We start from the raw sequence: 14,060 nt of genomic DNA, 5'->3' as shown, positions 1-14,060 counted from the left end.
TGTTGGATATTTTTGTATTCTTATCAGAATTCTTGAGCTTTGTTCTGTGATGCAGTAAAGTTATTTGGGAAACAGATCCTTTTGAGATTGTTTTGAAGCTTATTTAGGTTAGTACAGTGTTGCCTGTAGGTTAGGGCTAATTTTTCCCAGTACAAAGGCAATATTTTTCTGAGGCTCCTCCTCTTAAATTATGGTTTTCCACTCTGGTAGTGGGAACATGAACTGTTCCTAGCCCCAGGGAGCTCTTGGCATTGTTCTCTCTTACCTGCTCAGTGCTTCTGTACCTCACAAGCCTGTGGGAATCAGTGTGGAGCTGAAACCAGATGGAGACGGACTCTGCAGATCTTGGGAGCTCACTGCCCTACATCTCCTCTCCTCTGGCAATTCTCTGTTCTTGCTCTCCAGCTGCCTTAGTTTTCCATAGAAATAGGTTCATCTTTTCAACTCCAGGAGGCCATCAGGCTCCACCTGGCTTTTCCTGCTTGGCCTTGAACCTAGATACCATCTCTAGGTTATAAGTTGGGACAATTCTAGAGATCAGTAGGATTTTTCTCTTTTCAGGGATCATTTTGTAGTGTACTACCTGATGTTTAATGTCTGTGGACTGCTGTTTAATATCTTGTTCTTTATTTTAGTTTCTTCCCGTGAAAGGGTAAAGCTTGTCCTTGCTACTCTATTTGTCCAGGTGCCATACTTTTGGCAGCTAAAAACCTACTGTATTACTCATTAAAGAGGAAATTAAATAAAAATTATCCGGTATTTATGTCTGTGATAAATGTTCAAATCTATGGATACAGATAAGCAGACTTATAGTTGTAAATTCATTGATTAGAAAATATAAGTGAACAAATTATAAAACGATTAATCATTTACCCTAGCAAATTAGAAAAAGTAAAAAGTAAACTCATAAATTCTGGACATGTAGATAATAAGGAGAGAAAGGAATTAAATAGAGGAAAAAGAATATGAGAATCAATAAACCTAATGCTGGAGATATAAAAGATATGTAGAAAAGACAAAGCTTCAGCTAGATCACCTAATAAATAAAAGAGAAGGTATAAATATTATTTATTGGTTAGTTATTAGTAGGAACAAAAAGAGAACATACCTACTAATATAGCAGATATTTAAAAGCTGTTTAGGGAATATTATGAGCAATTTGTGCTAATAGAATGAAAGCCTGGATGCGTGAATTTGTAGTCAAGACTGGGGACTGTTGCAGTACTCCAGAGGTGAGATGATGGTGGCCCGAACTTGAGGGAGGTGGAAACAGAAATAAAAAGATGGGGCAGACATTTGGAATTCCATGAAGAAGGGGTGAGGATGGGCAGTGAAAGTCTAAAGAATTGAGGGTGTTCTGGCTTGGGTATTTGGAAGGTGGTGGGGATGGCATGGCATTACACCTGAGGAACAGCAGAGGAATTTTTTGGTGGAGTGAATAACACAGGGTCCAGTGACATTATCCAGTTGGTTATATAGGTATTGAGCTTGTAAGGTAAATCTAGGTAAATTGTGACTGCTTATGTTGCCACAGGATTGGGTTTCTATTTTAAAACTCACCAGCTTGTTTTCTTTTTGTGAGCATACCTTTGAATATTTCCACAAATACACAATGCCTTTTGAAAAATCAGATTAAACCCTCCCCTGTATAAATATTAGTCACCCAGCTTGATCCTAGATATGAGAACAGAGGTCGTACTGAGAACAGTCTCTTGTAATAAATTCTAAAATGTATGCTTGTAACAGGAGCTCTTAACTTTTTGGCACAGTTTTTACATAAGTACTCAGATTTCTTTGAGTAATGTGACTGTGCCTTAGAGTTAGACTCTGTAGAAGTCCTTGCCAGGCTAGTTTGGCCTTGCTGTGAGGGGCTGGGGTGTCTTTTGCAGGACATAGCCCCAAATACCTTTCATTTAACTCATTAAGTTCCTAAGCTACTTAAACAGGAGCTGCTCTCATTTAGGTTAGTGTGCTCATGTAGACTTTTCTCTCCTCTCCTTGGCCTAAACAAAACTCCGAGGCAGCCCAAGGATAGAAGCAAGATTGTTCCCTTGTTTTTTGTCATTGTTAGTGAGAATTCATTGTGGCAAGTACTGGAAACAGCCTTTCTTTTTATACTTTCATCCTTTGATTGGATTTAAGGCTGCTGCTTACCACCTCAAGCCATCTAGTGTTCAGGTAGTACTAGCCTGACCTTCATTGGACTATTATTAATACCTTTATCTGTATTGTCAAAAGTATTTAGTGCCTGTCACAAATGGTGTTCTTCCTAATTTTTACTGACACATAAGACAATTATACCTTGAACACGCTTTTTATTATATGGTTCAAACTAAATTTTTAAAAAGCAACACTTTTTCTAGTTTTAATAGATTACTTGGAACTTCAGTATAAACATATAGACAAATATAATTCACTAATGATGTTCATATTTCATACAGTTATTATTCTTGTATTTTTAATATTTTAATTATCACAGAAAAGGCTTACATCATGGTCCAGTAAATTTTTTGTTGCCAAATATTAAACAAGCCACCAATTTCTTTTTATCCTTGTTTTTCAGATTTAATCATTAATTTACATTTTTAAAATAAAGGATCTATAACAGTGTTCAAAAATTAAAGTGCTGCTGGGCACAGTGGCACACACCTATAATCCCAGAGATTGGGTAGGCTGAGGCAGGAGGATTGAAAGTTCAAAGCCAGCCAATATGATACTAGTTCTCCATTAGAAATTTATATTATTTCTTTAATGGATACAGAGGCATCCATCATTTTGGTGGTGGTTGTTTATGTTAAATAGTATAAGAATTCCAGAAAGTTGCTTGATTTCATAAATGTATATCTGAACTGGTATTATATGTACTCTTAACACTAACTCATATGGTGGTAGGTTTTAATTACTATTGTAGTGGAATCAGTATTTTTATTTTTGTTTCAGATATGAAGAATTAGGAAGTAAAGTGTTATTTTTATGTGTGTATTTCAAGGGCACAAAATCTTGATTAAAAATCATATATTTTGTGTGTAATGTCAGATCACAATTGTGTCCTCAGAAAGTCTTTCCCTGACTTCCCTAGTATCTGAAGAAGGTCCTCTTACAGCAACATACCAATTTCCAGTTCTGTATTTGTTTTTCTTCCACATTAGACTATCTTCCTCCAAGAACTCATTATATGAGAACATCTTGCACAGTGCCTGGTGCTAAATATTTGTTGAGTGAGGTAATTGATGAATTTTTAAGCTTCTTCTGATGTTTTCTCCAAAAATGAAATGTAGGCACAAGTAAAATTCAAAATTAAATCTTAAATTTTATGTAAGGCAGTAGAAAGTATATATGGTATCTACATAATGAATAAATTCAAATAATCTTTTGGTTGTGGGTAATTTGGTGATTTAAAGCATAGGGAGTTTTGTTTGTTTTGTTTTAGAATCAAGACAGCCTGAGTTCAAAAAATTTTTTAACATCTCTGAATGCTTTATCTCTCAGACAGAATAATAGTGTTTCTACCTCCTGGGGCCACTGTGGAATAGATGAGACACACATAAAGTTTCTGGCACAATGCCTGGCACACCGTGCGTGTTCAATAAGAGGTGCTTCTTCAGTGGTTATTACTGATGTGGGGTTATCACCATCATCATTGTATTCTGGAGGGTTTACATGTTGAATCAAGGGCAAAATATGTTCAGATAGAAATTACAAAGTTTTGTAAAATAGCCCATTGTGTTAGTGTTTTTTTGTTTGTTTTTTTTTAAAGAGAGATAATTTTTTAATATTAATTTTTAGTTTTCAGCAGACATTTTAATATATTATTGGTCATGAATTAATATTTTATTAAAGATACAAAAAGTCCCTTGTTTAGGGAATATAAGTTTGTTCTTGATAATTGGCAAATATGATATTTTTGAAGGCTGTAGGGTATTTTGTAATCATTAAATATTATTTTTTAAGCCCCTACAGTGTTCATACACATAAAGGAGATTGTTGATTTTCATCTGTTTCCCACTAGGAATTCTTGCTTGAATGGAAATGGGAAAAAGAAAAAAAAAATCACTGAAAGAGACTGGTTGTCAAGCATTGCAGAATTCTCAAAGGGGCAGACCCTAATCTGAAATGAGTGTTCTGGTAAAGTCCCATAAGCATTCTGTCACTCTCATATAAGTAGTTGTTTGCCTTAATATATTAAATCTTTAAATATGCTTACTTTGAAATGCCAAAAATACTAACTGAAAAATACACGTAAAATACATGTGGTTTAACAGAGTTGCATATCCTCATATAAATCTTACCTTTTTCAATTAGAAGTCTTAGACATTCTCTTACATGTTTTCATGGAAAACAATAAAACTGAAGTCATTGTGCTTTCATTTGGTTCTGTGCCTGATATGACACTGTACAGCTTTCAAGAGATTCAGAATCTGCCAGTACTTTGAATAATTTAACTTAAATTGTAGATAAACTAACTACCTCATCAGTTTCTCCTGTTCAGTTGAGCATAAATTGTAACAGTTGCACATAAATTGCAACAGTTGTGCATAAATTGCAAATGCTTTTAGAAGTCACTAGCACAAATTTCATACAATTTTGCTTTTTTTTCCTCCCTCTAATAATTCTTTTAAGAGTTTAAACAACCAACTGGGTGCAGTGGCAAGTCTGTAATCCCAGTGGCTCGGGAGGCTGAAGCAGGAGAATTGAAAATTCAAAGTCAGCCTCAGCAACTTAGTGAGACTCTGTCTCAAAAATAAAAAGGGCTGAGAATGTGGCTCAGTGGTTAAGTGTCTCTGGGTGCAATCCCTAGTACCAAAAAAAACAAAACAAACAAACAAACAAAAAATCCACAACCAAAAAATTGGGAGTCTCTTTCTTCTACCTCTCCTTTCCCTACTACCTATAAATAACCACAGGTTACTGGTATGTATCCTTTTATGTGAGTTTGCATATTGTATGTATATATATATATATATGTATATATATATTTATATATGGTTATTTTCATATATATAGTTATTTTCATGCTATATATACTACATACCTCACATATATATGTATATATATATATACATATATAGTTATTTTTAATGCTGTATCATTGTGCAACTTGTGCTTTTACTTTAATAGCATGTTACAGAAATGTCATTTTATTAGTACACATGGCTGTACTTCATATGGTATTTCCTTGTATGAATTTATCGTAATTTTATTTGGATGTTTTCCTAAATGCCTTTTATTATAAACATTATTGCAGCAAATACAGAAGCATATTTTTGCACATTTTTTAGAATGAATAGATTGTTAGAAGTGAAGCTGCTGGGTTAAAGATTTTGTTTTTTAAAGTGTTGATACTAAAAATTGCTATTTTAATAATTGTTGGTCTAGTTTATATCCCCATCATGAATATATGAAGATAGCCACTTTTTATATTTTCCTGTTCATTCATGTTCTTCATTCATTTGTTTGTCAGATCAATACACCAAAAAATGTATTTTAATGTTTTAACTTATTTGTAGTTCTTATATAAACTATTACTTAGTGTCATCTTTTACTTGTATTTTTTGGTACTAGGCATTGAACCCAGGGGCACTCTACTACTGAGATATGCCCCAGTGCTGCCTCACCCCCACCCCCCACCCCCTTTAAATTCTTTTGAGACAGTTCTTGGTAAGTTGCTTAGAGTCTTGCCAAGTTGCTGAGGCTGGCCTTGAACTTATGATTCACCTGCCTCAGCCTCCTGAGGCTTTACGATTTACAGGCATGTGCTATCACACCTGACTGTCCATTTTCTAGTTATTTATTTTGGCACAGGGAATCCATAATTATGTTGCTGTTTTTCTCTTGAAATCTTTCACTCCATGATTATCAAAATGCAACAGGTTTTCTTATAATATTTTATTAATATTGTCTTTTACATTTAAGTCTTATAACACCTGAACTTTTTGTGTAGCATCAGATAGGAGTCTCTAACCCTTCTTTCTCCATATTAACTGTTCTAAAAGTGTCTTCACAGTGATGTAAGTTGCTGTTTTTACATATTCTAAATTTGAATACCATTGATCTATTTTGTTTATTCGTCCAACAGATACACATTTTTCTAATGATTGTGTCTTTCAGTTTTTTAGAAGCATTTCTTGGTTAATCACACACATTTTCACTTCCAGATGTTTTAAAAATGCTCTTGGCATGTTTCTAGAGAATATTTGCAATTTGTGTGACAGATATCATACCTTTAACTGTGTTTGACAGTTTCTGAACATAACACCTTTGAAGGCCCAGGTACTCCAAGCCTTCTCAGACTGTTTACTGTGGCTGTCACTGCCTCTGACCTTTGCGGTCTTCTGCCACTCTGTTCTCTTTTGACTGCTTGCCCTCCCAGGCCCCCTACCACCAGCATACTCACTTTATTTGCTTGTGGCCTCTGCTTTTCAGCTTTTGTGAATAGCAGTTAATCTTCTGTAGATCTCACTGGACATAATGCGTCAGGTCATGATTTTAGGTTTCCTATTATTCAGTCCCTTCATTGTTGTTGGCTGCTTATGGTTTACTTCACAAATACCAAACCAACCTCATCTTTTAAATCATGCATTTGGAGCTAGTATTTCATTTCATTTGCTCAGATTTACAGAAAGTCTGTTTTCCTAACAAGTAAGGTATTACTGAATAGTTATTATAATACTGTATTTCTGTTGTGCACACTTGAGGTAAAGTACTTTGTCACTGTTGCCCCTAACCCTCCTGCTAAGTCTACTTAAATGTTGTATTAGGATGTACTATATCAACATGATCAGCATGTTCTTAATTAACTGGTGCTATTACACTGGTTGTTTCTCTTGGATAACTGTAAGTTTTTCTTTCTTTCTTTCTTTTCCAATTGTGACTAAAATTTTTAAAGCTTTCAGTTTATATAAAATGGAGTGGAAACATGTTTGGAAAACCATAAAAAATGAGCTATATATAAAAACTGTCAGATGACAGTTTGATTTATAGAAAATAAATATTTGATTTATAGCAAATAAATATTTCCATAGTTTTATTGATTATAAAATAAGAATATTTCCATAACGGATTGTTTCCTGGTAAATGTGTGACCAGCAGCATTAAATTTTTATTAAAATGAAAGAAATCTCTGATATTTAGGTGCCTTTTCTCCCTCCCTCTCATCTTCTTTTCTCCTAGTTTGAATTTTATTCAACTTTCCTATTTCAGGGTGGGGTAGCTTCTTCCAGAGGAGCATATACCCTTTTATATTTTGATTTTTTTTTTAAACCAAGAAAATACCCTCTGTGTGCTTCTTTTCTCTTGCTTCTCCTTTTTTATCTTCCCCTTTCCTCTTTCTTTCCATTATTGACTATAAATCACCACTTATCAGTTAAGGATAAAATAAATTTATTTGCTTTCTGACGTTACTTTATTGACACCCTAAACCTCTACTCCAATTTTTCCCTCCCAGCACTGGGGATTGAACCTAGAGACACTTAACCACTAAGCTGTGTTCCAAGACTTTTTTTTTTCTTCTTAAATTTCCCAGGTTGGCTTTGAACTTGGCAGTCTTCCTGCCTTGGCCTCCTGAGTTGCTGAGATTGATTACAGGTGCAACACTGTACCCAGCTCTGGCTTCCACTTTTGATTTTGAGAACAAAAATAAGTAAGTGCACTATACAACATTATATATTCATCAGTTTATATTTCTAAAACATAATTTTAATTTTTCTTTTATGAAATTATTATTTGTTTTACATAAACCTTCATCTTATGATGAAGCTTCTGCTTTTTTTCCCCAAGGTGCTACAGACGGAACCAAGGGCTATATGCATGTGAGGCCAGTTCTTTACTACTGAGCCACATCCTCAGCCCCTTAGATGCTTTTTTTTTTTAAATACAATTATTGTTTTTACTTAACACACATAGTATAGTACATTTTAAGCAAATTAATATAGATTTCTTAATATTTTTCCAGTTTATGTCCTATTTTGAGTCACACTTACTGAGTTACCATGGTAGAAAACAAAAGGTAAAAAAGTTCCACCCTTCACTCTTGGCTTTGGATATACACTGAAATTGTTTAAACTTTTAAATAAAAGTGTTTTTCTGATTATGAAAATATTTACTTACCTTTATTTAGGAAACATAACATTAAAATGATAATAGACATTACCTGTATTGCTGCATATTTAAAATGGGATTTTGTGCATTTATGTATGACTAATAATAAAATACAGTTGATAATTTATTGTTCACTTAGTATCTGCCTGAACTATTCTGAGCTCTTTATAAGTATTGACTGATTCAGCCTTCATAACAGCCTTCTGGGGTAATTTACCTCATTATCTCCAGTTTGTATAAGGGAACTAGCATGTGAATAAGGAATTTGCCCACTGTCATACATCTAATACATGTATTATGTGTTCATAATAAATGATGGAGTAGGATTTAAACAGTATACACTCACTACCACATATTGCCTTTGTATGTGTTGATGTTCACATGTATACCATCTTGCCTGCTTACCTGTTTATTTCAGGGGAGGAAGTGCTTCTAAAGAATAAGTAAAGAATGACTAAGTAAAGCAGAGGGAAATCTTAATCTTTTAATTTACATATAGTTTTTTCTTAATATCTCGGGGATTCAACATGGATACTCAAATCTGCAGATTCTCAAATATCTTACAAAGATAGCCTCATAATTGCATAAACTTATGCAATACCCTTTAGATCATCTCTAAAATACTTATAATTACTAAGTCACTTATAATGTCTATAAGTTGTAAAATTTGGTTGTTATACTATACTGTTAAGGGAATACTAACAAGAAATAGTCTGGACAAATTAACAAGGGCCATATTGTATTTGCGAATTAAATTGCTGTGTTTCTGCTGTACTTTAGGAATCCAGAACAGTCCTCAAAGGAAGGACCATAATGGAATGGACCATTTGTCTCCAGCAGTGCTGGACTTAGGTCTCTGAGGCCACCTGGTACTAAGACCGCTTATTCTCAGATAACTTATGAAATAACCCGGACAGATGTACAGGAGGGGGAAAAAAAGAGCAAATTTTGGAAAAAGAAATAGAATCAGCTCAGAGAATATGATAGGGAGAACATATTTATGAGGCCAAAGACAAGATGAGAGAGGCATAGCAGCAGTTAAGAGACCCAAGTCTTTGACAGTAACTTGAACTGATCTCACTGGAGATAGCAGACTATTTTTAGATATCATATTTTGATGCAAGAACTTGTGGCCCTTGTTAATTTTTGCTCTGGAGGACAACAACCTAGAATAATAGAATTTTAACCATTTCTCTCTATCCCCATTCAGTTACTTGGTTCCAGCTGTCTTCATCTAAGGCCTATTCTAGATCAGTATGTCCTTGGAATTTGTACTGCCTTTCCCTGCCCCTCAGGTTGTCGTCCCCTGAGATTACATATTGAAGTAAATGGCCAGCAGTAACAAGCAAATGAGATGCTGTTAAAAGATGTTGGAAACAGGAGAAACATGAAAAAAGAATGATATTATTCATATTGGTCTTTTGTAATGGGTAAACTTTTAGTGAAAAAAGAAGTAATAGTAGAAAAAATTTATATAATAACAGAAAAAACTGTTTCAAAATATTTTTCATAGTAGTGCTTCGTCAGTGATACTGAAAGACATGATGAAGCTGAGTTAATCTGTCTTATAAATATATTTAACTTACTGTGGAATTTTATATCATGGAAAAACATATGTATGTCCTTCTCATTTCATTGATTTTAATAAAAGATATATATCCAGCCCTGAAGTGTAGGTACATGTTCCAGTACTTTTTTCTCTTATCCCCAATGTAAATGTGATTTTAAGTTAAAAAAATGAAATTTTCTGCTATATAACTTTATTTTGAAATAACTTATTGCAAAAAATGGGATTCTGAAATTTATAGGTGCTAAGGCATCCCTCTTCTCCCTCCCCAACAACCCAGATTTTATTTGCAGACAATATGTTCCTAGATCTGAGTGGATGTCTGAAACCTTGGGTCATAGAAAACCCTATATATACTGTTTTTCCTTAATGTACATACCTATGATAAGGTTTAATTTATATGTTGGATACAGTAAGAGACTAACAACTATAACCATAATAGAATAGTTATAACAATCTGCTATAAAAAAGTTAAAATTTATAAATTCATTATTTCTAGAATTTTCCATTTAACATTTTCTCACCAAAGTTGACTACAGGTAACTGAAACCACAGAAAGTGAATCTATGGATAAGTGGGGAAGTATGGGTATTCCTTTGTTAAGGTTGAAATTACCTTAAATAGAAGGCTTCTAATGGGACAAAGATCTTATTGGGTAGAATATCTTGTTTTAGTGCTATTATACTTAATCTGAACATCTGGTTGTCCACATAAATAAGTATTCAGTTTATTTTTATATATTAGCCTCCAGTTTTCACACTTTTAGTTTTTATTCACTGTATTAATAGGTGAAGCCCTCAGTGATTTAATTAAAATTCATTTCTGACATGCTCACTTATTGTTTCTCTAACTTCGAACAAATTAGGAGGTGAGGGTGGATTTAAGCATCAGGCTGACAGTAAGAATTAACCACTCACAACCTGATAAGAGACAGGGAGAAAACTCAAATCTTTCAAATTAAATAAGCAGAACAGCCTGTACTTATTTAGAGAAGTGATTCTTAACCTGTGAGTTAGGAACATCTCTGAGGAATCCAATGGAAGTTTGTAGTCTTTCTTCTCACATGTGTAAACATGGTACTTGGGCTCGCTGCAGCCCAGTCTTGGGCCCCAGGTTAAAAACCCGTGGTATAGACAAATAGCATTACATCCTCAGTAGCCTTTAAGTTCATCACTTCAAGACAATTAATAGGTAATCGATGCAGTTGGCAATATTGATTTAGCTGGGAATGTTAAATTTTATACCATATACTTAATAAATACACAGTATTTTTAAAATTAAAATATTGTTTCCATTTAACATTTTATCCTGTTGCCTAGAAAATGCAAGTCTTCATTCTCCAGGGATACTGGTGGAGAGGTGTTAGCCTGCATTTGTATTAAACAAAAGCTACATGGTAGCATTTTAATCAGTGATGTCCTGAAGCCCCCCTCCACCCACCATTTTTTTTTTTTAACTAATGACATAATGAGCCTGTATGCCCATGTTTGCATTCAGAGATACCAGTTTAGCTGCAAGGTTGTAATCTGCTCTGGTAGTATGTTTACATCACTAAAGCACTGTAACTCAAGACTTGGTCTGCTCTCATTTTCTCAAGCTGGTTTTTAAACATTTGCCAGCATACAAAAAAGAACATTCTCTTTTATTCTTCATTTTCTGATTTGGGAACAGTTAATGATATGTGCACATGAATTCTTCTTTTTTTTAGGAGATTGAATTCAGGGGCACTTGACCACTGAGCCACATCTCCAGCCCTATTTATATTTTATTTCGAGACTGGGTCTCACTGAGTTGCTTAGTGCCTCACCATTGCTGAGGCTTTGAACTCGTGATCCTGAGCCACTGGGATTATAGGCATGTGCATACCCTGCTGATATATGCACATGAATTCTTAATCCCTACGGTTAGATTTTTCTTCGGCCCTGGGCATGACTTCCTCCATAGCCTTCCCTTGTAATCATAATCTCTTAAATCCCATTCCTATGTCATTTTACTAACCTTCATTAGACTGCAGTCTTTTTCAAAGTGTGATTTGTAGTCTCTGTTGATTGAATCAGAGTCATTTAGGTGGTATTGAAATAATAGGCCATGGGGGTCACCTCAAATCTGCTGATGTAGAATCTGTATGTATGGAGCTCCAGATCGACACATCTTTAAATCTGCAATTTAAAGCAGTTCTACAAATAGTTCTTTTTGTGTTGTTTAATTTCTATATTCAGTTTAATATCATTTTTATAGGTATATACAGAATTTTTCATTGTTGGCACCTGTATTAGTTCATTTTTCATTACTATAATGAAATACCTGAGGCAGACTAATTCATAAAGAAGAAAGATTTATTTAACTCACAGTTTGGGAAGCTGAAAGACCAAGATTGGGTAGTTCCATTGGTTCAGCACCTAGCGAAGGTTTAACAGCATAATGGCAAGCCAAACATCACATAGCTAGAATGGAATACAGAGATTCTGGGCTCCCATAATCCCTTCTGAGGGCAGGTCCCTAATGACTTCAGGACCTCCTATCATGTCCCCTTCTTAAAAATTTCATATCTCCTTCTAATACTACCACTCTGGGACTAAGCATCCAATACATGGACTTTTGGGAGACACTGTGAAATATACCCAAGCCATAGCAATGCTGTTGGCATTTGGATCAGGCCTGTCATTGGGTGGCACTCTGTAAGTGGAAAGGGACATCTGTAATCCCAACCCCTCTAATTGATACAACCAGAAAAGCTTTTGATATTTCCAAACACATCCCCTTTTCTCTATGTGGAGGTGATATCCTCCTCAATTAAGAATCTCTAGCATATACTACTTTTATTATTCTAGAGTTATTCTTTATATCTTCATACATAGACTTGATGGTAAGACTCAACATTATTTACAACTCTGCCCACTCCCAAATAATACAAGGTATTTGGAGTGATTTAATGCAATCCCATTTTCCTGTTTCCATGGTATTTTGTTCAACATTTGACTCTAGCTTTTTAAAATATTGAATAAATATAACATTATTGTTGTTTGCTACAGTAATCAGTATTTGTTTATATCTACCCAAGATTGCCAATTGTTAAATTGATATTTCTTTCATTTGAGTATCAATGAAACTTGAGTCTTTTTTTTTTTAAACTTCTTTAAAAGAAGACATTATTGTGCATTTGGAAGTAAACTCTGAGTTTTTGTTAGTAAATGTCTGTTTTTCCCAATTTCTTGATGTTTTACTTGAGAATATAATTCTAGAATGACATAATTTTTCTAATTTGTATTTAGTCCTTCTGTTTTTTATTGCTCCTCTGAGAAATCTAATTGCTTTTTTCCCCCCCTTTTGTGGATAAACTTACTCCTTTTCTTTGGCTGCTCTTAAAGATAGCCTCTTGGCCTTCTATATTGTACAGTTTCACATAGTGTATCTAGATGTGCTTTTCTTTTTTATTCTCCTAGGGATTTGTCTCTGGGATCTGAGGTTTTGTCTTCTGTTTTTGAAATTTTCTAGCCACTATTTCTTAAAAAATATGGGTTCTCCATTCTTTGTTTGGAAGCTTTAGTTAGTTGTAGTTTAGATCTTTTTATCCTATTCTTTATGTTTTTTAATTTCTCTTTTGTATTTCTTTTTTCTGTGAAGGATTGTATTTTTTTTTCCTATTTTCAGAAATCCTGTTTTGTTTTGCCTGTCGTCCAAGTCATTTTTGTTAGCCTCTTGTTTCTGGCCCATATATTTGTTACCTTGTTCTGTGAACTTTTAAAGCATACTTTAAGTGTAATTTTATGTTGTATATCTTTTAATTCCACAATTTTAACTTACGCACATTTAATTTGGTTTCCCATAGCTCCCCCTGCTCTATCCTGCTCTGTGTATGCGTATGGTGCTGATGATTGAACCAAAAGCCTCATGCATGCTAGGCAAGTGCTCCAAACTAACTACAGCCCAGTCCTCCTAATGTGTTTGATAATTTTATTTTAAGTTCATATATTTGGCTAATACTATCATGTAGGAATCTCCTGGAATGTAAGGTGAAGGTATGTTTTTCTTCAGAAGAATTGCTTCTGTTTCTGGTAGATGCTCAGAAAGAACTTAAATTTATTTCCTGACTTGAGGTTCCTGGACCTCACAAAAAGTGTTAATTTTTAACCCTATACCCCACTTAGGAGAGGTTTGTAATTAAGAATTTCCAGGAGAGAGGTGGAGGCCTGATGCAAACAGATTGCTTTTTATTTACTCTCTTGTCAATGGATAGAGCCCTTTCCCCTCACCTACCAGCATTTACTGAGGGCTATGGCCCTTCAGTGTGGAGATTTTATGCAGTAGTCTCAATTACAACTTTCACCATATCTAGTAAAACTCAAAATTCAAGTCTCTAGATTTCAAGTTTCAACTAAAGTCGTAGATTTAGTTT

The 14,060-nt window shown here is 34.3% G+C and overlaps 1 protein-coding gene across 3 annotated transcripts in view; it reads left to right on the top strand.

The window, feature by feature from the left end:
- Positions 1 to 14,060, top strand: part of Map4k3 (mitogen-activated protein kinase kinase kinase kinase 3) — a 186,872-nt gene that overhangs the window by 37,330 nt on the left and 135,482 nt on the right. Inside the window, exon 2 of one of the 3 annotated variants that reach the window (XM_077791693.1) lies at positions 7,523 to 7,639. The exons of the other annotated variants lie outside the window; for them this stretch is intronic. The gene's annotated coding sequence lies outside the window, so the exon portion shown is untranslated. The remainder of the gene's footprint in view (positions 1 to 7,522; positions 7,640 to 14,060) is intronic. 3 annotated transcript variants of the gene reach the window in all.

Source organism: Urocitellus parryii, chromosome 12 (assembly GCF_045843805.1).
Source record: "Urocitellus parryii isolate mUroPar1 chromosome 12, mUroPar1.hap1, whole genome shotgun sequence".
Lineage (NCBI taxonomy): Eukaryota > Metazoa > Chordata > Mammalia > Rodentia > Sciuridae > Urocitellus > Urocitellus parryii.
The sequence above is the reverse complement of the archived record's forward strand: the minus strand, read 5'-3'. Positions and strand labels throughout refer to the sequence as shown.